Source organism: Haematobia irritans, chromosome 5 (assembly GCF_050003625.1).
Source record: "Haematobia irritans isolate KBUSLIRL chromosome 5, ASM5000362v1, whole genome shotgun sequence".
Lineage (NCBI taxonomy): Eukaryota > Metazoa > Arthropoda > Insecta > Diptera > Muscidae > Haematobia > Haematobia irritans.
Genome location: NC_134401.1, coordinates 75,685,517 through 75,708,813, shown reverse-complemented (window position 1 = coordinate 75,708,813; position 23,297 = coordinate 75,685,517). Strand labels below are relative to the sequence as shown.

The following is a 23,297-nucleotide window of genomic DNA, read 5'->3' as shown; positions in this document are numbered from 1 at the left end:
AAACATTTTTGACGAATACCATAACATTTTAGATCGTGACCATTGTCTTTTAATAGAAACAAAATTCTTTTATCAATATAATAACATTTTAGATGAGGACAATTTTATTTTTCTTAGAACCATGTTGACTGACCCAACATGGTTGCAGATGAAAATGTTACATGGTCGCCGCAAAAATGGCTCCTATCATATTATTTTGCTCTTCGAATATGATTGTGACAATCATGTTTCTTCTCTGCGAGCATCCGGATGGCACGATGAAGCGCCAAAATAATAAAATCATTCTTAAAATGGAGCAACTCTAGTTTAGCTATACCACTCAAATTTTTTTTTGGGTCGATAGAGAATTAAAGTAAGTAAGTAAGTATATTTTATTGAGTCTTCTTCTTTTTCGATAACAGGGTATGTTTTTAACTCTAAATGATAGTGAGAGATATAGAACTATATTTGTCTTATTCTAATACAATGATTTGTAGATGTATGCTACTTGCGATTTCATTTCAAGTGAGAAACATGTTGGTTAACATAAAGGGAGAGAATAGCGAGGTTTGCTCTCGGCCTCTGATGTGTCTTGACATGAATGGGTAATGTCAAATAAATCAATAAATAACAAAACAACTTAAAAACTACATAAATATAAATTGCACGTAATAAAATATGATTTGTGATATTAAGGTGTATATATACATATGTATGCGTGTATCAAAAATGGTTGTGAGTTATATGGTTTTGTTTTGTTTTTTTTTCTTCTTTTTTTTAGCCTCTGTGAGTTCCAGGTACATGTTTTGTGTAAAATTGTGGAGTAGAGTATTGGACTGGGTCGTTGTCGTTTACTGCATTTATAATTCCTATCGGTGAGAGGTATGCTGAGTCAGTCCAGCTGATAGATTTTTCGGTTTCATGTATTTCATTCAATAGTACGTTTTCGTGGAATTCCAGGTTATCGGCAAACTGTTTTTGAAGACGAAAGGCGAATTTGCAGAAGGGCTCGATTCCTGAAGAGTTATAGATGTACGTATTTGAATACTTCTTATGTTGGGATTCGTAATGTCTATTGATGCATTTACGCAGAATTGTCCTCTCGAATACTTCTATTTCTTTGGCAACCGTTGGTGAAATTGCAAACCAGATCGGGAATCCGTAAGCCAGTATTGGTCTGACAACCACTTTGTAAAGCAGTAATTTTGTTTGTTGGGGAATTAAATTTTATGTCGAAATAGCAAGTAACCGGTTTGCGGTCGTCACCGGATAACCGGTTATTCGAGCCTAAAATATAAGTAATCAATCAATTTTGGCCTTATTTGAGCTTCTGATTATGATTATAAATAAAGTGAAATGAATGAAATGAAATAATCGTTAATAAAACGGGTTCTACTGAACCGATTACTTTTATATGTACATCACTAAAAGGGTAAAGGTATCACCTTTCAAATGAACTATGGCCCAAATCTAGGCTATCGGTCTAGGTTCTACGTTAATAAATGTGAATTTTCGAACCGGTTTTTTTTACAAAACTGGCTATAAATCAAAAAGTGTTCGATGTAAAGGTACTAAGTAGCCGGTTGGAAATTTAGCCAACACTTCCACCTATCCGCTAAATTTACATTTAGGCAGATATCTCTGCCAGAACCGGAGTTATGCGCCAATGAATTTAATTGTATCCGTGAAATGTGGACTTTTGCATAGTAAACTCAAGACATATTAATTAAAGGTAAAGTCATGCAATCAGGTGACTAATATCGACATTCATCTTGTCAAAATCTTTGTTTACGTTTAGTAGGTTTGTTTACATTCTTTGTGTACATAAATATTGCTTTTATTTACATTGTGTTGTTTGTATGGGTTTAGTTTTATGAAATTTTTCGCCTACGTGTTAGAAACTGGGGAGAAATCTAAATTTACAACAAAGTCCAATCGATCAAAAGTTAAAAAGATATTGTCGCTGAATGTGTTTCTCAAGGAGCCGCTAACTGCAAGTTTCGAGAGGACTGTGTTGTGTCAACTTTAACATCGCCTTCGCCGGTCGATAAATTTTCTGATGGAACTGGCTACGCTGCGCATTGTGAGTACGCTTCCGCCCATATGGAGCGCTAATACATTCGTCATTTTGGAATAACCACAGAGACGATTTCGATAGTAGTAAGGACAGGGATGACTACAGGTGACAAACGAGAAAGAGATACGAATGTAAAGGGAAAAAGGAGATGTAATTTTTGCAAATACGCAAAATCTGCCTTCTTTCCAAGTTGTAAGCCGACGCAGTGAAGTTGTAACTTTTGTCTCGGTATAGAAAAGTGTAAGATCATATTTGATCTTAATTATTTGTTATAATAGCGACACCCTGACAAATTTCTGACATTGACCACATAAATAATCAGTAAGTAGAACTAGATTGATTGTTCGGGTATGCAACGGCAAGTTTTTGATAACCGCTTATGCGGTTCGTGTGTGTAATTACAGAGAAATCTCTAGTTCGGCACACGAGGATTCCCGCTCCACACCGGGCGTCATAATTTTGGATTGAGGGCTACCAGATCATCTCACGTTTGCACGGAAGGCTCAAGGGTTTCCCTCCGATTTTGGAGGGACGTAAACAAACCCCTAATTGTTATTTTTGGAATTCCTCTGGAAAACGCTGTTGGAAAATAAAACGAAAGCTTCGACCATCCCTTGCAAATTAATGCATTGGGGTGTCCCGAGGAAGAAAATTATTGCAAGTTGTGTGGAAATTTCACGTTGGTAATATTTGCAAAAGTAGAATTTTGGCCAACTACGAATGACAAGATAACCCAATTGCACAAGTCGACCACGTGGTATCGAAGACATCGCCGCGTTGCCATCGCCTTGGCAGAAGCATACGGCGACGACATAACCAGCGCAAAGACGAGTTAGGGCGAAGCGGTTTTTCGACAGTGTACTGGCGTTTCCAAGGCGAAGATAGGAAAACCATCGTATGTCCAGCTATATTTTCTACACCAACGTACAGTTTTACATCGCCAGGGGATACAACATTAGGAGACGTCATTGATACACCATCGTCGTCATCGGCAGTGATTGTTCAGTTCGGTATCGTACAGACCCTATATAATATAAGGCAATGGTTGTATGTAAGTACGATTAACTGTATGTAGATTTGTATGATCGATGCTTCGAGAAAATTACGTCGTGTCTGAATGCAGAAAATTCCGAGTTGCCGAGCTTGGCAACGTGTATTTATTTTTAAGATGTCTCCTGGAGAAAAGTAACAGAACGACGAGTCACAATATTATTTTAACAAGTAACAAGTTTTATGGTCAACTATAATTATATAGCGAAAAGTATTTTTCCAAAGCGAATTGAATGTAAAGCACGATAATGTTGCTTAACAACATCGTCTTGTTCTGTATAGAGAACCAACAGAAAATCCTTAAACCATAACAAGAGTAAATAAGAACAAAGAATTTTGTACAAAGTAAAAAAAAAATGAAATAAAAGAAATGGTTTAAGGAAGAAAAGAAAATATAATCTAAATTCAATTTTTGGAGAAATATAATACAAAATTTATACAATTATTACCTTTTTAATATCATTATCCATAATAAGAGAATTCATAAAAATTTAGCAAAATTAGGTTATCAAAGTAAATCAACAAGCAATTTTTGATCAGTGACTATTTTTGTGTAAATAATGAAAACCAACCGAAGGACGATCGTTTTTAGGTGGGGAAATTAGAGTATTCGTTCATTTAATAGATGTTTCAATTTGTGTCCCAAATCCAGGGGGGTTACTCTGTATTGCGATGCGTAAGAAAAATTGTCGCGAATCTAGTAATTGGTACTCAGTAATTCGTTTTCGTATCTACCTTGCGCATCTAGTTTTCGCAAATCTGGCATCACCGCACTCTATAATGCGAAAGCGTATGTCAAACTCGTTCGTTGATCGCAAAAATCGTGCGCAAACAAAATAGCAATCGCAAAGTAACAAATATGTAAGTAAGCACAATTAAATTTTTATATTTGTATCTAAATTGTTTATTGTTTTAGGGAAAAACCAAAAAAGTTACAGACACAGCAACGTCAGTTCCAAACTTTGGTAGACTTTATGGTCTCTTCCGCAGTTACCTCAAATTGTATGTGCTTGGGACAAAGTATTCGTTCAATCACCTCGCAAACTTCTTTTAAGCAGCGCGACATAGATTGCTCTGATAGTCCTAAAAGATGGTCTTGGCCGATTTGTAGATAACCACCTTGTCCAAGCAATTTCAAAGCAGCGGCCACTTTTATTGGAGTTGGAATGGCTGTGGATTTATTTGGAACGACAAGGTCGTCTTTAATAGCGTTTAATACATACATAAACGCATCTTTATTAAGACGAAATCTATAAAAATTAAATATTCAAAAACGTTTGTCACATAATTTGAGTTTCCATTTTCTTACCCGTGGTCACTTAGGGAGAGTATATTTGACCGATCTCGCAAAATTCTTCTTGTAATTCGTTCATGTTAATTTTCTTCAAACCATAACGCTATCGAATCCATAATTATTACTTTTTTGTTATAAACGATTAGCAAGTTTTAAAAGAACACGCACCGAACGGAAGATTGTTTAAAATGTTTTTATTTACAATTTTTTGACATTTCTTTTTATCATTTTCGTTATTGTTTACATTGTGCAGCCAGCGTTGTCATATTTTCGCTTTATTTTGCTAAAGCGTTACCATATTTTCAGTTTACTTTGCGAAAGCGTTTGCGCAAGTGATACAGAGTACCGAATTGTACTCTTAACGCATTTAACTATCGCATCGCATTTGCTTTCGTATCGCAATACAGAGTAACCCCCCAGGGCCAGATATTTCTATCGGTGCTAGAAATAAATTTAGAGTAAAAAGGGGACCTATATAGATCATTATGTATGTTCCTTATTAAAGAATTTTTAAAACTGAATCACCAAAACATGAACACCTACAGTAGTATATAAATTATTAGTAAATTTTTTTACGGTGGACAAGTCATCGTCCACCATAATAAGAAAAGTTTTATTAATTTTCTGCTAAGTCGACGAAAGATTGACCTGCATCATACACAAAGAAAATTATTATAATCAAAACCTAAATCCATTGGTACATTTGTTTTTTTTTTTTGTAAAAGTTGACGAGAGGCCAACACAGATATTATAAAGTAAATATTCTGCACTGAATTGTCTAAATCTTAAGTGAAATATTATTTTAAGTCTGCAAAGGCGATAGAAATCTAATCCACTTTCGGGACCTTGCATTTTAAGTACCAATCAAAGTGAAGAAGCTTTGAAATCGAAAGTAAATTAGATTACTTAATAGTTAAATTGTTTTAAATCGAGGTAGTTCTAGAGTCCCATTGGGGAATAGCTTTCTACCAGTCTTTCTTGATACCACATTACATGCTAGTTATTTTAATACTACTGCTATGTATAAGCCAAATAATTGAAATTCGTGTGCATCTCATTATCAGACGTAAGAATAAATGAATTTTGTGGTGAATTATGAACTGAACTTGTCAAAATGATTTCGGAGTAGATAGAACAAAGGTAATGTAGAGTGGAAACCAGAGACATGGAATTTTAGGGGCCCTTGTTCGATCTAGTAGTGGCCACAGGGAGGGTGTACTCAATAGTAACCCATAGGGAGGGCGATGTGGGATCCAAATGTCTCCAGGATTCCAGAAAATATCTCCGTACCCATCAAGTTATCGTTTGTGTAAATCAACCAAGTAAAGTGGTACGATCATTTCGATTTTTTTGTTATTGTATGGTAAGGTATTGACTCTTGAGCGGCAAGAACTTCACGACAGCTGATGCTAAGCCGAAGGAAAACTCCAGCGTACCACGACCCGCCGCCAAGCGGTCAACTGACAGCCATCGGCAATGTGCTCCGATGTTTTTCGCCGTAAGGCAAACCAAAGTAAACGCAAATATACATATAACAAGATGGCGCCCAACGTAAGGCCTGGTTGGACCAGGGTCCAACGACGTCTTACAAACTCTTGTCTTTTTTTGCTGTTAGTAAGTCTGAAAGACAATGTTTATGATTCTCTTTTATTGCGACTAAGAGCGATTAGCCATTGGCGATTAATGTAAGGAACGACGTAGGAATTCGGTTTATGGAATGCTTTCATGCGGCCTTACATCGATGGTCAGTTTTCTTCTATCAGCTGACAGCACAACGAGTCGTACCATTTGATAGATGTCGAATGGTACAAGCTAGTTTGGCTGTGTAGCCGAGTTGTATCTCATTTAAGTATTGTGTCTTGAGTATGTTGAATATGGACATCTCAATCGCGACAATACACTTCCTTGGTATAGTTATGGTTGATTTACAAGCAATCGGTGATTTGATAGGTGAGGTCATTTTATTTCATTTTTATTTTGTGTCTCTGGTGTTCCAACTCTCATTACTAATGTTTGACTGGTATATTGAAGGACTTTTTTGGTTTCTGTAGGTTATTTTTCTGTCTCTATTGGACGGGTACGTTTTCCGGGAGTCGACATTTTTTGGCTTTCTGCTTGGAGGTGGTGGTTCAGGTGATCGGTATTTTGGGGTTGAGATATTTCGGGGACCGGGTTTGTGTCACCTTTAGCAACGGGCACCTTTTCGGTTTAATTTCCGGTAGCAATAATTGAGCGTTTTCCGACCGGGACAATATAAGTTTGCTTTCATTGAGGTATTCGAATGCCGGTATTACAGGCCGATTTTTTTTTTTTTTTCATTGTATTGGGGGTACGGTAAGAGTAAGTGCAGTTCCTTTTCGCATGACCCTTATTGCTATTTCGGATTTGGAATTTCGAACGTTTACTACGGCCTATTCCTGTAGGGTAGGGGAAGTTCTCTTATGGTTAACGGGTTTGCTGTTGTGGTCTCAACCGAATTTGTGACATCTGCCCATTTTCGAACGTTTAATTTGCTATTCATTCTGTGTTCTCGCTACATTTTTTATTGCCAGTTAACGACAAATGTGTATTTTTCCATTGAACGATAAATCGCATGGTGTCGGGCTGTTCAATGTCAGCTGTTGTGTGACGGCGATAACATGTTAAGCCTCCGTACTACTGAAAGGTGAGCTTTGGAAGGGGGAGCTTGGGCCATTTCATACATGTGTCATTCATAGAACGTGCTTTTGAGTAGCGACATCTTATATTAACAAATAGTGTCTGCAAAAAGTTCAAATTGAGTCTCCACATTTTTTATATGGAAAAGTCTTTTGAATTTTTTTTTTGATATAATATAAAGGTAAATATAAAATAGTTATTTATTAAATAATTTAGGAAATAAATTAACTATATTTTTTACATTCCACGGGGAATGTAGCAGACGTAAATGTGTAGAGATCGTATGGGAAATTGTTACATGAATTAAACCAATGGTGATACTAAAATGATATGTAATAATTAACTAATTTTGTGTATATTTGACTATTGACAGAAGATGTGGTATAAATAACACATATATGTTTACAAAATCGATTAATGGTCTACGTTTTTTTGTACATTATTAAGTGTTGATGGATAATGTAATATATAAGTATTATTGCATCAAATTGGTTAAATACATGTGGCAAATCGTTTGGGGCATCTCCCCAAATATATTTTCTATGGGATTTCAAAAATTACAAGGAGTGAAATCCGATAAAAATTATATAGAATTTTAGAGAAAATATAATTTCACTACGATCTCAGTATTTAAGGGTTGTATTTTCATAACTTTGTCTGTAGTTTCATCTTAGGTTGATAATTCGTTTATTTTATTCGAATAGGACAAATGAATAGGAAACCACGCCATCTTCACACCAGCATGTACCCCACGTGTTGAAGTGACGAAAACACGTGGAGGCAGATTTCAGAATTAGATGGCTGGCAAGTCGCTCGAAAGCTCCACTGGTAAATTGAGCTTGGAAATAACAGAAGCTTTTTTTGATACATGCAGGTTTTGTGATAAATGCTGTTAAATTGTATGAAAGAAAAATAAGGTAAAGAAAACTAACATATTTTAAGGCTGAACGAAAAAAAAAGAAAAAATCAAACAACTTTAGTCCTGTGTCCTATTGTTCCATTAACTTCGTAGTGCTCTCATATATGGAAATTCTTGGAGACAGACGCGGCCATAATCGTTTCCATATATTGAAAGCACTACAACATATTTGTTGTCTGTGCTGTTTAAAAAGAAAAAGAAGTACTTACCACTTAATACTCGTATATTTTAAAAATCACAACTGAGAAACCAAAAAGAATAACTAAAACTATATACTAAAATTAAAACTACTATATATATGAAGGATATACTGAAATTCTAAACAAAAAAAGGAAAGATTTACTAAACTACTATTCTATTTTAAATTACTTTAAAATATTTTTTTTATATATGAGTCATGCAAAAAAATATATATACAATTTGTCCAATAAAACATTTGGTTACAATATACAACTATACATGAAATTTACAAAAACAAAAACAAAAAAATATATATATACAAAATATGTTATAAGATTATTTTTTTTTTGTCTAATTATACATATATAAAAAAAAAAACAGATCTCAATGTAAAATTGTCTATAATTGTGTATAATAAATATGATTCTTTTAGGCCTAAATTAAAAATATTAAAACAATAATCGATCATTGAATATTCTACTGAACAAAACACATAAAATTATTTGTTGCTATTTAAAAAACAAAAAAGAAATAATTTAAAACAATTAATAGACCAATTTAAAATCCATAATTTTCATTCTAATTGGTTTATAAATATGATTTTTGGCAAATTTCATAAAGTCATCTTTATAACAGAATTCTTTTTAAAATAAATCTCAAAAATAAATTGTCAACAAAATATTAATAAAAACGATAAATAGTAACAATAAATATATATCCATTCATATATTTAAACAAAAATTTTAAACAATTACATTAATATTAATAATGTGAAATATATTGTTAAATTATATGAAAAACTATTCGAAAATAAACTAATATAATTTATGTAATTAAAAATAAAAGATGTTATAATTATTAATTTGTTTATATTTCATTATAAATACTAATACTGATTTAATAAAAATTGTATTAATGTGAAAAGTAGAGAAATCAACATGTGTTTAGTATAAATACTAAAAGGCTGAAAATGTAACAGTGGGCTAGAGATAGACTAATTCATGTTTGGGGTATTTTCATAAATATGGCATGGAAAATACCAAGGATGACTGTGAAGTCATACGGGGTGGGCAGCCATTCGAGACAATATCACCTTGGTCTCAGTCGTTGGCCGAAATTTAAACAGACGATTGAATTTAAAAAAATATCGTAACGGTCAAAAAAAAAAAAAGGCATCCAATCCCGATTCATTTACATATCATTATTTTGTTGTTTTCATTTAGAGTGGCAGTTATATTTTTGAATTTTGAATTTATATGGTACTAAAAGTAATTTGTATGTCCTCAGCGGAAGAAGAACCTGCCCGTCCGGCGAGCTAAGCCGCAGCCTATGACAATAGTACCATTTCCGCAAATACACACAGAGGCATTACAAATTTGGCGCCCGGCAACATGGAGCTGATTTGATGTCTTGACATCTGAGATATTATGTTTTGCTTTCATGTATGTATGCACAACAAGTATCCCAGCTCTGTCAATCAATTTTGGCAACCATCAAAATCATCCATCTCAGAATGTAGAATACCAATAACCAAACGCACTATATGAGAACATATCTTCGGAACGGTATCCCGGAAGGTACGCTGCTAGTACCATGCTGTGTCGTAACGATTCTCAAGTATTTTCGAATATTGAGCGAATCAAAAAAAAAGTTTTTAATCATATTTGAATATTATAAGAAATCATAATTTGTTTGAGCTACATAGCTTTATATTTATTCGTTTCTATAAATATTCAATATGGACTAAGAATTTGTTGAACAATTTTAATTATTCCACCCATATATTTGGAACCTTTTACATCTTTTGAAGTAAAAACCTCGCCATTTAAAAAGAAAGAAACACCTCGTTTTTAAATTCGACTGAATTTACTTTATGTTTTTTTATTGAAACAGGAAAGATAATATTAATTACAATTTGTTTGCTTATAAATAAAAATTTCTAATAATAGTTAGAAAGACTTAATTGCTATGGGCATGCGATAGAATTGTATTAAATTTCGGCCTACCAATCTATCTCAACCAATAACTGCTTACAGAATTCAGCCAGTAATAACCTGAAACGAAACTAACAAAATTTATTAATAATTTTGCAATTAAACTTGACAAAACAACTAAAACACTATCATCTATATATACTAGATATTATATACAAAAAAAAAACTAATTTACTAATACTACATGTTATATGTTTTTCCATTATTTCACACCATATATAACAACAATCAAATTTCTATACTTTGTTTTACGTCTTTTCATCTAAACGAATATCCATATCAAAATATTTATTTGCTTAATAACATTTATTCAAAACTCTGCTATATACATAAAAATTCTATTCATTTGAATTATTACCAATCGAATTAGTTTTATCAAGGGCATAATACAAAAAAAAATTTTGAAAATTCATCATGAATACCAATAGAGCACCATCTCGATCATCAAATCGTATTGCGGCTAGAAATAATCGTTTAGCTCAGGGATTAAATAATATCGCGCCCACAAACTTGAATTCGACAAATAATATTACGGCTAGAAACACTACTTTAGCTCAGGAATTGGCACACTTGACGGACCACGTTAACAACTACTCTACGAGTAATACTCAGAATTCAAATTCGAATTCAATACTTGACTTGAACAGGACTGTCATTTCGCAAAACGGCATAAATCCTCTTATGTCGTTGAGATTTCCCCGAGAACTTGGGCCACGAACTACTTCTTCCCCAGAGACATCTAACCATATTTCTACCCCTGAATACAACAGCATTGCTGCACAAGAAATAAGAAGAGAGTTCTCGAGAATGTCTAGACAGGAACAAAGGCTTCCTACGGTGAACGAACGAGCAGATCAAGAGGCCACGGATAATGACGTCGGAGCTAATTTGCGCAATTATGTAGACGCATCAGTTGGAGCTGTTCAGGCGCAAATAATGAGATCTATCGAACAAAGTTTAGCGGTGATGATTCCACAAGCTATACGAAATTCACTAGATTCTCATTTAAATAGCACGATTGCGGATAATTCCAATAATAGAATGGACAATGGTAATGGACCTTTCATACAACAACCTCATTTAAATAACCATTCAAATCAACGGATCAATACTAGCCAAAATCAACCACCACCACAGCTATTTCTACCAAACCACCATCAACAACCTTATCAACAAATACCTAACCAACGACAATCACAGGCTAATTTACACCATCAGGGACCAACACAATACGTCAATCAAAATCTAGCCTTGGGATATAAACCAATGACTCCATTACAGCTACAAAAGTGGGGTATAAAATTTGATGGGTCGTCGAAATCAGTTAGTGTAGAGGATTTCGTTTTTAGGGCTGAATCCCTTAGAATGGATTATAATTGTCCATGGGATATTTTTGTCAAGGGATTTCACCATTTATTGACGGGTCGAGCATATGACTGGATCTGGGAATTTCGCCAACAAAATCCTTTTTGCCACTGGGACCATTTAAAGTACCATTTGGTCAAAAAGTTTCGAAATTTTGAAAGCGATTTCGAGATTCAGAGGCGTATAATGGATAGGCGTCAGTTGCCATCCGAAACGGCCGATACATTTATCTCGGAAATAATAAAGTTGAAAAACCAAATGCGCATTCAAATCCAGGAATATGAAATTGTCAGGATTATAAAAGACAATTTGAAAGAAGGTCTCGTTCAGCTAATTTACCCCAAGAATATCGAAACTATAGATGAGCTCTTAGAGGAGTGTAAAAGAGCTGAAAGAAGCATTGCTAAAAGGATTTCTTATCGCCAACAGCAACAACAAAATAATTTCAAACGTATACACGAAGTGGACTACAATGATATTGAACAACAGGAATATTTGCAAGAAGTTGAAGAAATTCAACGAGCAACAGCTTCAACAAGACAGCTTGTCTGCTGGAACTGTAAAACAGCAGGCCATACTTTCATAGACTGCCCGATGGAGCAAAGAAACATTTTTTGTTTCAAATGTGGGTTCGATGGAGTCACATCACCCAAATGCCCCAAATGCGCGGGAAACTTCAAAAGGAACATGCAGGCGACTGGGACAACATGTTCGCAACAAGGTCAAACCCAGTAAGAGACGCTGCTGTACAAACTGCAAATCTACAAGAACCTTCCATAAACATTACACCTAAAATTTTGGATAGAACAGAACAAGAAAACGATTACAGAAATTTGAAAACTATTGTACCATATGAGGAGAGATTAAAAAACTACAATGAAATCCGTAAGAGAATTTTCAAGAATTTCATCCCTCACAGCAAAAAGATAATTAAAGCCAGGACAAATCATGCCAAACGAAAACGAGAAAGGAAAGAGATCGCATCCACACATCTTGCCACGGACAATGACATTAGACCCTACCTGAATGTAAAATTAAATGGTGTTGAATACAGAGGACTAATGGACAGTGGTGCATCCATATGTTGTCTGGGAAAGGATTGTATAGAGAACGTAAAAAAGATGAATGTACCTGTTCTAAATTTCAAATCATTTATTCAAACTGCAAGTGGTGATAATCGTCAGATAATAGGGAAAGTGAAATTGACTATCGAATGTGGAGATATGAAACGGGACGAAATATTTTATTTGGTTCCGAGTTTGAAACAGACTCTAATACTTGGTTATAACATATGGAGTGAACTTGGTATCAGGATCAAGATGGGAAATGTATCTGTGGATGAAATCGAGATACCTGAACAGCTTAAAATGCATGAGTTAGATGGTGAACAGACTGTGAGACTAGAAAATGCAAAACTTTCATTTCGATGCTATACTAAATTTGGATTAGGCAAAACTAATCTCGAAAAGCACAGCATTGATGTTGGTAATTCACCGCCGAGGAAAATGAGGTATTTTCCTGTCAGTCCGGCTGTTCAAAAACTCATGTATAATGAACTGGACAGAATGTTGGAACTTGACGTGATTGAGGTGGCTCAAAACGCGGACTGGAATAACCGTGTTACATTGGTAATAAAACCCAATAAAAATCGGTTATGTCTTGATGCTAGGGAGCTAAATAAGGTAACGCGAAAAGACGCTTATCCGTTACCGAATATTGACGGATTGCTTGCAAGACTAGGTGACACACACTACATTTCAGCCATAGATCTAAAGGACGCATTTTGGCAAATTCCCCTGGAGGAATCTAGCCGGCCATTGACTGCATTCACAGTCCAAGGAAGGCCACATTATCAATTCAAGGTAATGCCCTTCGGACTGTGTAATGCAGCCCAACGAATGTGTCGACTGATGGACAAGGTGATTCCTTCAGAGTTAAAGGACCGGGTATTTGTGTACCTTGATGATTTATTGGTTGTATCATCTAATTTTGACACGCATATCGATATTCTCAATATTGTGGGCAATAGGTTAACAGCGGCTGGACTGACCATTAACATGGAAAAGTCTAAGTTCTGTTACAAGGAATTAAAGTATCTGGGATATATAGTAGGAGCAGGAAAACTGAAGCCTGATCCGAGCAAGATAGAGGCGATAGTGAATATAAGGCCGCCTAGAAATCAAAAGGATGTCCGAAAATTTCTTGGTACAGTCGGATGGTACCGTCGGTTTATCCACGACTTTTCTTCCTTGTCAGCACCTCTCACGGATACGTTAAAGAAATCTCCAAAATTCAATTTGACCCCTGAAGCTTTAAAATCCTTTGAGCAATTAAAACTACGTTTAGTGTCAAGTCCTTTATTAACGAGCCCAGATTTCACTAAGCCATTTTTTGTGCAATGTGATGCTTCTAATGTTGGAATTGGGGCTGTTCTTTTTCAAAAAGATGAAGAAGATGGCGAACACCCAATAGAATATTTTTCAAAGAAGCTGAACAATGCACAAAAAAATTACTCAACAACTGAGAAAGAATGCCTAGCTGTGTTATTGGCCATTGAACGATTCAGGCAATACATTGAACTCATGGAGTTCACTGTTATTACCGATCATTCTAGCCTGCAATGGTTAATGCGGCAACACGACCTAAACGGTAGACTTGCTCGATGGAGTTTAAAACTCCAAGGATATAAATTCACGATTGAACACCGAAAAGGTTCAAAGAATATTGTGCCAGACATGTTGTCCAGGCTGAATATGGATGAGATTGTTCATCACCATAGAGGTATATTGAATTTCAACTCGAATGAATTTAAAGACCAGAAGTATTTAACACTCATAGACACCATTGAACAGAATAAGGATCGATTACCTGACTTGAGAGTTACTGATGGGATTATTTATAAAAGGGTAAAATTCAACAACGACAATGTAGACAACGAAAACGAATGCTGGAAGATATGGTTACCGGACAAATTGACAAAGGAAACAATTAGAAAGGCACACGAGGATAATACATCGCATGGAGGAATTGCGAAAACATTACATAATATCAGACAATTCTTTTATTGGCCGTCCATGGCAATTCATACCAGTGATTATGTGAGACAATGCGATACATGCAAGGAAATTAAAAATCCTAAACAAGTCCTGAGACCACCAATGGGGAATGAAGTGAAGACACAGAGACCTTTTCAGAAAATATATATTGACTTTCTTGGTCCTTACCCAAGAACAAAATCAGGAAAGGCTTTTATCTTCATTGTCTTAGATCATAAAACTAAATTCGTTTTATTGAAATCGATGCCTAAGGCAACAGTTAATTTGGTTAATAAATTCATTCTCGAAGAAGTTTTCCATAAATTTGGAGTGCCGGAGATAATACACTCCGACAACGGAAAACAGTTTGTTTCAGAATCGTTTCAGGATTTACTAAAACTATTTGGCGTTAGACATGTTCGCACGCCAATACATGCACCACAGGCTAACGCGAGTGAAAGAGTAAACCAAACCATATTGAGTACTATAAGAAGTTACCTGAAGGATGATCAAACCCGATGGGATGAAAAACTCTCGAAAATCGAATGCACATTAAGATCAACTGTACACTCTTCAACAGGTACAACTCCTTACTTTGCTCTCTATGGTTACAATATGATAACTCATGCGGACGCATACACGATTTTGAGAAAATTGAATTCGATAACAGAAGGCGAAACGCTTATTCTACCTAAGTCTGACCAGATGCAGCTCATACATAAACGCTTGAAGGAAAAGATGCACGAGGCTTATGAGAGAAATGTCAAATATTATAATCGTAGAAGTCGCAATGTGGTATATAAACCAGGTCAAGAGGTATTCAGAAAAAACTTTGTGCAAAGCAATTTTGCAAAAGGCATTAATGCAAAACTATGCAAACAGTGGCTGAAATGCCGAGTGCGAAAGGCAATTGGAAATAGCCAATACGAAATTGAAAATTTGAAAGGCGACCTAATCGGCATTATACATGCACAACACTTACGACAATAAAAGCATTGCCCTGGACAATTTACTACATAATTCTAGTTAAACCACGTAAAACTACTTAATTCTAGTTAAACTACTTATTTCTACTTTAAACTATATCGTCGAGATCTCACCATATTGTAATGTTTGCTGCAGCTTAAATTGTAACATTGTTGTTAAATATTACGTTCGCACGTATTATCATTAAATTTCCTATCATCGTATGCGATCTTCCATTTTTGACGGCAATCAAGAACCTATAAAAAAAGAAAGAAAGACTTTAGTATTGTAGATATAAAGGAAAACCTGTAAGGAAAAAAAGAAACAATATTAGTAACTATAGAAACAAACTATTTCACATTGAACTTATCTTTAACATCAACAGTTATCCGATAGGATTTTGCTCAAAATGAGTGCAATTTGTAAATGTCCACATTTTAAGGTATTCAGGATTTGATTTTTTTATTCGCCACCTCTATACACGAATTTGCCATCATCACCGGCGTGCATACATTTTACGCCAATGAACAAACTCGAAAAGGCAAAAGTCATTGTTCCTAATGATTTAATTACACTGCCATAGAGTTCATTCACAAATGCAGTGTTTTGTAAAATGGATACTTTTGTCCACGCAATCACACATCATAAAACGGATAGCCTGTATATTATTCCAATTGAATCCCTTTTTGTCCATAAATTTGTTTGTGTCATATACAATTTGACCTGTAAAAATAAGAAAGATATTTATTTCGTAAACATGTTTGTAATCACAAACACACATTCATTTACCTGTTCAAATTCTTTTCCAATTTTTCACCCAATTAAATATTGTACAATGTTTTTTTTTTGTACCTGTACATGGACAATGTTTGTAATGCTGCTTTTCCAAAATTTGAAAAACATTTTCATCATGTCATAGCAGGTATATACAGCTGCATAACACAATTTTTATGACACAGCCCATAATCATTACATTTACACAGGCACCGGTGAACCTAAATGTTGTTGGCTGATATGCATTTGCCAGAAATGGATATGCAAACACTTCATTGCAGCGCTTCCTTTTTGACCATAAATTTGCCAGCTTGTGCGATTCTATTTGCAATTTGTGTTGGATAAAACCGCGGTGTACCATATATGAAAGTGACGAAAGAAAAATGAATGAGATAATCAGATCTGTATGAATATTATGGGAATCCAATGTTTTTACCTGTGGCTAGTCTTTTATATACATGCAAATTTGTGGCGATGTTTGCTTACAGGAGCCATTTATATTCATCATCACACAAATGTTTTTTTTTTATTTTGTATTCACGAATAATTGAAGACAAATATTTAAATTACAAATTTCTTAACAGAGAGAAGTGGTCACGGTGTTGTGTTTGTTTACATTTTGTTTTTGTGAATATGCCAACATTTGGGTACTACACAAAAAGGAACGTACAACGCGTACAGCTGACAGAGTTGTCGTGTCATAAATTATTGGCCATATTTTCTTATTTTATTTTATTTTCCCAGCTCTTTTCAGCTACACAGGCTTCGTGAAAAGAGTTGGCTTTGTGACATCTGCCCATTTTCGAACGTTTAATTTGCTATTCATTCTGTGTTCTCGCTACATTTTTTATTGCCAGTTAACGACAAATGTGTATTTTTCCATTGAACGATAAATCGCATGGTGTCGGGCTGTTCAATGTCAGCTGTTGTGTGACGGCGATAACATGTTAAGCCTCCGTACTACTGAAAGGTGAGCTTTGGAAGGGGGAGCTTGGGCCATTTCATACATGTGTCATTCATAGAACGTGCTTTTGAGTAGCGACATCTTATATTAACAAATAGTGTCTGCAAAAAGTTCAAATTGAGTCTCCACATTTTTTATATGGAAAAGTCTTTTGAATTTTTTTTTTGATATAATATAAAGGTAAATATAAAATAGTTATTTATTAAATAATTTAGGAAATAAATTAACTATATTTTTTACATTCCACGGGGAATGTAGCAGACGTAAATGTGTAGAGATCGTATGGGAAATTGTTACATGAATTAAACCAATGGTGATACTAAAATGATATGTAATAATTAACTAATTTTGTGTATATTTGACTATTGACAGAAGATGTGGTATAAATAACACATATATGTTTACAAAATCGATTAATGGTCTACGTTTTTTTGTACATTATTAAGTGTTGATGGATAATGTAATATATAAGTATTATTGCATCAAATTGGTTAAATACATGTGGCAAATCGTTTGGGGCATCTCCCCAAATATATTTTCTATGGGATTTCAAAAATTACAAGGAGTGAAATCCGATAAAAATTATATAGAATTTTAGAGAAAATATAATTTCACTACGATCTCAGTATTTAAGGGTTGTATTTTCATAACTTTGTCTGTAGTTTCATCTTAGGTTGATAATTCGTTTATTTTATTCGAATAGGACAAATGAATAGGAAACCACGCCATCTTCACACCAGCATGTACCCCACGTGTTGAAGTGACGAAAACACGTGGAGGCAGATTTCAGAATTAGATGGCTGGCAAGTCGCTCGAAAGCTCCACTGGTAAATTGAGCTTGGAAATAACAGAAGCTTTTTTTGATACATGCAGGTTTTGTGATAAATGCTGTTAAATTGTATGAAAGAAAAATAAGGTAAAGAAAACTAACATATTTTAAGGCTGAACGAAAAAAAAAGAAAAAATCAAACAACTTTAGTCCTGTGTCCTATTGTTCCATTAACTTCGTAGTGCTCTCATATATGGAAATTCTTGGAGACAGACGCGGCCATAATCGTTTCCATATATTGAAAGCACTACAACATATTTGTTGTCTGTGCTGTTTAAAAAGAAAAAGAAGTACTTACCACTTAATACTCGTATATTTTAAAAATCACAACTGAGAAACCAAAAAGAATAACTAAAACTATATACTAAAATTAAAACTACTATATATATGAAGGATATACTGAAATTCTAAACAAAAAAAGGAAAGATTTACTAAACTACTATTCTATTTTAAATTACTTTAAAATATTTTTTTTATATATGAGTCATGCAAAAAAATATATATACAATTTGTCCAATAAAACATTTGGTTACAATATACAACTATACATGAAATTTACAAAAACAAAAACAAAAAAATATATATATACAAAATATGTTATAAGATTATTTTTTTTTTGTCTAATTATACATATATAAAAAAAAAACAGATCTCAATGTAAAATTGTCTATAATTGTGTATAATAAATATGATTCTTTTAGGCCTAAATTAAAAATATTAAAACAATAATCGATCATTGAATATTCTACTGAACAAAACACATAAAATTATTTGTTGCTATTTAAAAAACAAAAAAGAAATAATTTAAAACAATTAATAGACCAATTTAAAATCCATAATTTTCATTCTAATTGGTTTATAAATATGATTTTTGGCAAATTTCATAAAGTCATCTTTATAACAGAATTCTTTTTAAAATAAATCTCAAAAATAAATTGTCAACAAAATATTAATAAAAACGATAAATAGTAACAATAAATATATATCCATTCATATATTTAAACAAAAATTTTAAACAATTACATTAATATTAATAATGTGAAATATATTGTTAAATTATATGAAAAACTATTCGAAAATAAACTAATATAATTTATGTAATTAAAAATAAAAGATGTTATAATTATTAATTTGTTTATATTTCATTATAAATACTAATACTGATTTAATAAAAATTGTATTAATGTGAAAAGTAGAGAAATCAACATGTGTTTAGTATAAATACTAAAAGGCTGAAAATGTAACAGTGGGCTAGAGATAGACTAATTCATGTTTGGGGTATTTTCATAAATATGGCATGGAAAATACCAAGGATGACTGTGAAGTCATACGGGGTGGGCAGCCATTCGAGACAATATCACCTTGGTCTCAGTCGTTGGCCGAAATTTAAACAGACGATTGAATTTAAAAAAATATCGTAACGGTCAAAAAAAAAAAAGGCATCCAATCCCGATTCATTTACATATCATTATTTTGTTGTTTTCATTTAGAGTGGCAGTTATATTTTTGAATTTTGAATTTATATGGTACTAAAAGTAATTTGTATGTCCTCAGCGGAAGAAGAACCTGCCCGTCCGGCGAGCTAAGCCGCAGCCTATGACAATAGTACCATTTCCGCAAATACACACAGAGGCATTACAAATTCTTTTCTAGTTGTCGTGCTGAGTTAAAAACTCGTGTCGGACATAGCGGCCCCATTCGATCGTGTCACAGTCTCTCAATTTCAGTTTAGAGTTGGCAGATACGCGATTATACACTTTTTGAATTTAGGTGAATAGGACTTGGTATTCTGTTATTTACCGTGTTAACCGTAGGTATACTCCTGTCTGCGGGATTGTCTTGGTATCCGTGTTTTTTTTTCTTATTGGTAGTTTTCACTCAGTGGTACTTAATTACACTCGAGGTAAAGTTTTCGTTATAATTGTGCTCTGATACGAATATTTTTGGTCTTAGGCGGCTTTCGAACGGTAGTTAATAGCGGTTGCTGTGGTCATATCGATTTTCAGACTTGCTATACGGATTTGAGTAGGTGCTCTGATAATTTTCTATTGCTGGCTGTCTAAATTTAGCAGCTCGTTTTCTCGATAGGGGCAATTTATTCTGTTTTGGGGCTCATTTTCTATCTCTAGTAGAATAGTTTTCATTTCCGTTTCGAAATGCCTGGGGACCCGCGATATTCTGGAGACGCGAGGCCACGTGAAAATGGCGCAAATCCAGACCCGGTGAACGTTCAAGATAATGACGGACGAGATATTCGGCACGTTAACACAACCCCTAGACAAGTTGATGGGCAACTTCAGAATACGCCGCAAGCAGATGGGAGCGGCTCAGTGACTCAGCCACCCTACAGTCCGATTACGGTACGGGGCGATAATGTAACGAGTAGAGAAGGACTTAATAGCACCGGGGTATTCGAGGTAATGGAAGCCGCGGTTAACGCAGCACAAGCCTCAATGTTACAGTTGATGCGAACGGAAATGCAGGCAGCTGTCGCAGAAGCTGTTAAAGTTGCTCTTTCGAGTTCGGCCACTCCATCCAATAACCCTGAAGAACCCGGAAATCATATTAACTGACCTCGTGAGCTACCTTCAGAAGGGTTAGCAAGAGATCGTCGCAGTTCAAGGGAGAATTCGGCCCAGACCCAACAACATCCAACTCAGACAAATCTAAACTGGAATCAACAATCTTATAACTCGAAGTACCCTTTTATCGGAAAATGGGGTATTAAATTTGATGGGACTACCAAAACACCATCGGTGGAGGAATTTATTTTTCGTGTTTCTAGGTTACAAAGGAGCTATAAAGTCCCGGATCAAGAGTTAGTCGACGGATTTCACCATCTCCTAGAAGGAAGACCAAATAAATGGTACTGGGACCGGGTCCAGTCGTACCCAGATCTATCCCTGGAGAGTCTAAAGGCTGATATAGTTAATGAATTTCGATGCTATCAGACGAATATTGATGTCCTCAGACAAATTATGGACAGGAAGCAAGGGAAAGATGAGAGGGCAGCCGATTACATCGACTGTATCAATAGTCTCAGAAATAAGCTCAGTAAACCGCTTCATGATTATGAAGTGGTGGATATTATTAAGGCTGGATTGCGATCCAGGCTATCTTGTATGATTTTCGGGACTCAGATTTACACGGTTGAACACCTTAGGTCGGAGTGCAGAAAGGCTGAGGATTTATTAGAGAGGGAATATCAGAATAGGTCAAGGTTCAATAATGCAGGTCGTCAAGTTAGCGAGGTCTTCGAGGATGAGGTCGATGACGTTTCAGGAAGAGTTGCCGAGTTGCGTGTCAGGCCTGAGCCGAAGAAATCGTATGATAAGGAGGGAATGAAGTGTTGGAATTGTGGCTTGGTAGGACATACCTTCCGGAGGTGCGTTTCCTCTCAAAGGGCGTTATTCTGTTTCCGCTGTGGATCAGCGGGAGTCACAGCCCCGCAGTGCGAACGGTGCCAGCAGGGAAACGGGCGACAGAACGTGACGAGTGGGGAATCGCGTTCCAATCCAACCAGCGATTAGTCGCTAACGAGAACAGAGACGAGAGCCAGATTGGGAACTCGTTCCTTCCAAATCGTATCCTCAACCCCACTAAGCCAGCTAAGACTGAAAAAATATACAAACCAGACATATTAAAGCCCTTCCATGAACGTTTGGCAAACTATTTGCGTGTGAGGGAGCGTATTTTTAATTCGGAAATTAGTGCCCCGATTGTTTCAACTAGGATTTTAAAAGCCCGAGAGCGGTACAGGCGCCGGCGTCAGCACCGATTGGACATAGCTTCGGCTAGGATAGGTGCTGTTTCCGATTCAGACCCGAGGCCTTTTCGCGAGGTTTCGGAGAATGGGGTGAAGGTTATCGCATTGTTCGACAGCGGCGCCACGGTCACCGTATTGGGAAGGAATTGTGAGGAATTGGTCAGGCGATTGAAGTTGAGAATTGATCCGGTGTATAAGAGTAGCGTAGGGACGGCGAACGGACAGAGGGCCCCGTGTATCGGCAGAGTTGTGGTTGACATTGGGTATAATGATCAGGTCCATGCGTTGGAGGTCTATCTGGTACCCTCCCTGGAAAATGAGATGTATTGTGGAATTGATTTCTGGAAAAGCTTCAGTGTGGCTCCCAATCTCATTTGTAGTATGCACATAGAAGATATCCAGCTCGAGCCAAATACACACATTCTCTCGGATGCGCAACATAGAGCGTTGGAGGAAGCTAAGAAACATTTCTTAGACTTCGAGGCTCATGGCCTGGGGAAAACCTGGATGGAGACTCACGATATCAATACTGCAGATGCAGTCCCGATAAAGCAACGCTACTACCCGATATCCCCGGCAGTGGAGAAGTTGATGTATGAGGAGTTGGATCGTATGTTGGGTTTAGGAGTTATTGAAATCAGCAATAGTCCCTGGAATTCTCCCGTAACTCTGGTTCGGCGAGGGGAGAAGAACAGACTTTGTTTGGATGCTCGTAAACTCAACAACGTAACGATCAAGGATGCGTATCCTCTCCCATACATCGACTCTCTTTTGGGTAGACTGCAGGATACATACTACATTTCGAGCATCGATCTTAAGGACGCCTTCTGGCAAATCCCTTTGGCCCTGGAAAGCAGGCCGAAAACTGCTTTCACAGTTCCAGGACGACCACACTATCAGTTTACCGTCATGCCGTTTGGGCTGTGTAATGCAGCTCAGCGGTTATGTAGGTTAATGGATAAGGTAATCGTCCCGGAATTGCGGCAGCATGTTTTCGTGTACCTAGACGATTTGTTAGTGGTGTCTTCTGAGTTCGATGTTCATATGTCCCTGCTTAGGAGAGTGGGTGATCTATTGTCAGCAGCTAATCTTACGATAAATCTAAAGAAATCAAGGTTTTGTCAAAGGGAGCTACGGTACCTCGGGTACATTGTGGGTGGGGGTAATCTTAAGCCCGATCTAGAAAAGATCGAGGGTATTACGAAGATTCCCATACCAAAATGTACTCGAGATGTGCGAAGATTCCTTGGACTTTGCTCTTGGTTCCGCAGATTTATACAAGATTATGCAACACTTTCGGCTCCAATCACGAGGACTTTGAAGAAGTCTAAGAAGTTCGTTTTCGATCTCGAGGCTATCGAGGCTTTTAATGGACTTAAATCGGCCTTGACCAGCGCTCCCGTTCTGACCCATCCGGACTTTTCTAAAAGATTTTTCGTGCAATGTG

The 23,297-nt window shown here is 35.8% G+C and overlaps 1 protein-coding gene and 3 long non-coding RNA genes across 7 annotated transcripts in view; 2 read left to right on the top strand and 2 right to left on the bottom strand.

The window, feature by feature from the left end:
- LOC142241600 (protein groucho-like) overlaps positions 1-23,297 on the bottom strand; it is a 61,864-nt gene that overhangs the window by 2,935 nt on the left and 35,632 nt on the right. Inside the window, exon 4 of one of the 2 annotated variants that reach the window (XM_075313387.1) lies at positions 348-1,266. The exons of the other annotated variant lie outside the window; for it this stretch is intronic. The gene's annotated coding sequence lies outside the window, so the exon portion shown is untranslated. Of the gene's footprint in view, positions 1-347; positions 1,267-23,297 lie in introns of those variants that run through there. 2 annotated transcript variants of the gene reach the window in all.
- On the top strand, positions 494-2,026 carry LOC142241603 (uncharacterized). Of its 3 annotated transcripts, none has more exons than XR_012723723.1 (5): positions 494-584; positions 761-861; positions 940-1,011; positions 1,072-1,780; positions 1,849-2,026. It is a non-coding gene; the product is annotated as an uncharacterized LOC142241603 (long non-coding RNA). The 3 variants fall into 3 exon arrangements; XR_012723722.1 differs by having other exon boundaries at positions 542-675; positions 1,072-1,711; XR_012723721.1 differs by having other exon boundaries at positions 542-675.
- On the top strand, positions 2,163-8,400 carry LOC142241602 (uncharacterized). The gene is made up of 4 exons (XR_012723720.1): positions 2,163-2,377; positions 2,461-3,967; positions 4,023-7,239; positions 7,763-8,400. It is a non-coding gene; the product is annotated as an uncharacterized LOC142241602 (long non-coding RNA).
- On the bottom strand, positions 10,005-17,352 carry LOC142239342 (uncharacterized). Its single transcript, XR_012723000.1, has 4 exons — positions 16,728-17,352; positions 16,307-16,612; positions 15,652-16,240; positions 10,005-10,222 (listed from the first exon to the last, which is right to left on the bottom strand). It is a non-coding gene; the product is annotated as an uncharacterized LOC142239342 (long non-coding RNA).